Genomic DNA, 2,500 nt, shown 5'->3' with positions numbered 1-2,500 from the left:
TTAGATAGGTTAGGTTAGGTTAGGTTAGGCTAGGTTTGGCTAGGCTAGGCTATGTTAGGTTAGGTTAGACAAGGTTAGGATAGGCTGTGTTAGGTTAGATTAGGTTAAGTTAGACTTGGTTATGTTAGGATAGGTTAGATTAGGTTAGGCTAGGCTAGGCTAGGTTACACTAGGTTGGGTTAGGCCAGGTTAGGTTAGACCAGGTTAGGTTAGGTTAGGCTAGGCTAGGTTAGGTTAGTTTAATTTAGGTTAGGTTAGGTTAGGCTAAGTTAGGTTAGACTAGATTAGGTTAGGTTAGGTTAGCTAGGTTAGGTTAGGTTAGCTAGGTTAGGTTAGGTTAGGCTAGGCTAGGTTAGGTTAGGTTAGGTTAGGTTAGTTTATAGGAAAGTGACTAACAATAGTGCCTTCAGGCATGGCGGCTTCCACAACAACACATTTCGTATTTTCTGCTCATCGTCGGGGAATCTTATTCATTTGAAGGAGCCAAGCTTAGGACGGAACAGGTCGACAGCCACGAACAAACCAGAAAAATACAATGATCACATCAGAAGCATACAAGGAGACTTAAACCCGGAAAAGGTAATTACGACAATGGACGAAGACCCCACAACTCACCGGCCCCAATCTCCCGGACACTCACTCTACCCGGCGTCACTCCTGCGAGGGAATATTTGATCTTGTTCTTCCTTCTTCAGGAAGCTCCTCTTTCTGCAGGAAGTTCCTCCTCCTACGGGTAGCGCCGAGCCACAGCCTAGAGCCCTGCCTACCAACTGACGAAATCTGATTTATTTCCTCCCCCGCCCTGCGAGCCCTATTAATCCCAACCCCAGAGTCCCTAATTTATGATCTCTGCGTCTCTGCAAGATAACGGAGATCCCACGGCCCCGTTCTCTACCTCCTAAAGGTTGTCGCCATCTAATGAGGCGGTATTGATCCTCCTCGGGCCGACCCAGGTCAGGTCAGGACGGCAAAGGTCATGAAACCACGAATAACGCGTTTCTGTACTTTCAACATGGTGACAATATCTAAGGAATTTGTTCGGGCGAAAGACAAACTATTTTCATGCGTTTTAAGGGACCAGTCGCCGGTGTGAGAGGGGGTCTCGATCGGTAAAGGCTCCTTCAGGGTGGAGGTCACCCCAAAGCAGCATAAAACTGCTTGCCTATAGAAGAAAAAGAAGAAGAAAAAATCACATTGTTGAAAGTTTCTTGAAAGCTGTGGCTGTTTGTTTTCATTTATAAATGTATATCTTTTTAGTTATTTGATAAACACGCACATTCACACTGACCGCACATATACATTTAGACACACGCATGCACGTGTGCACACACACGAACACGCACACATATATGTAAATAAATAAATAAATATTTTTCTCTGAGCACTACTCTCATCTCTCTACCTGTCAGGATGTGAGTTCAGGAGAAAAATGGTAGAATCTACGATCATTGAATTTCAGCCCAACATGAATATTTCAAAGGGGCAATGGTCCCCGGACATAATATCCGGACTCTTCATCTCCAACCTAGTGAAAGCTCATTTGCCTCCTGACCTCACATATGGAGTGAGAAGAGGGTAGAGATATCTTCCCATGTTCCCCTTTCTTTTGTCAAGGGTGCTACTTAAACAGCACGCCCTCTCTCTTATTTGTATCTACTGAAGAGGATTGCAGTTTGCAATCGAAATATATAGATTCCCCGTTTCCAGTCTTTTCTACTCCAACAGTGGTTTCTACGTTATTGACAAATGTGTGATTACATTTTTCACCTGTAATATATATATATATATATATATATTAGTGAATTTAGGGAGCAGGTTTTCATCAAGACATTTTCTATTGAAAATCACAGCATACTCAGCGTTCGTGATCTTTTTCTTAACACTTTCAATTCTTCTAATAATTCTCTTCTTAGAACTTGGTAAATTATAAATAATATTTCCAATGGAGTCCATTGTGGAAATAAAAACTAGAACTTAACGACGTTTCGCCCTATACGTAGGGCGGACAAATCAGACCTTTTTGTCATTCTGAACCGCTCGGAGTACATTGATAAAGTTGAGAGTATATTACAAGATCCATCTAAGTTTTTACGTGTGAAAAAGAACCCTATTGATGAAATCCGGAAGAAAGTTACAAAATTAATCGACAATGCAAATGCTGATAAGGATGGTGTTAAATTTTCCCCTCTGCAAGGCCATTATGAACCTGGGTATTTCTATGGCAATGTGAAAACCCATAAACCCGGACACAAATTGAGACCCATTATTTCGCAAATTCCCACACCAACATACCAACTAGCTAAACAACTAAATGACCTAATCACTCCATATATTCCAACTGTCCATGCTCTCCGCTCCACAGATGAATTTGTAGATCTCCTTAGAAACACCAATCCTCAAGGAATCTTGGCCTCCCTTGATGTAGAAAGTTTATTTTCGAACATCAACGTAGAAGACACCATTAAGATAATTTTACAGAATGTCTTCAATCATGCTAGTC

Source organism: Oratosquilla oratoria, chromosome 21 (genome assembly GCF_046742065.1).
Source record: "Oratosquilla oratoria isolate Oo_2021 chromosome 21, ASM4674206v1, whole genome shotgun sequence".
In the NCBI taxonomy this organism is placed as follows: domain Eukaryota; kingdom Metazoa; phylum Arthropoda; class Malacostraca; order Stomatopoda; family Squillidae; genus Oratosquilla; species Oratosquilla oratoria.
Note: the sequence above shows the minus strand (reverse complement) of the source record.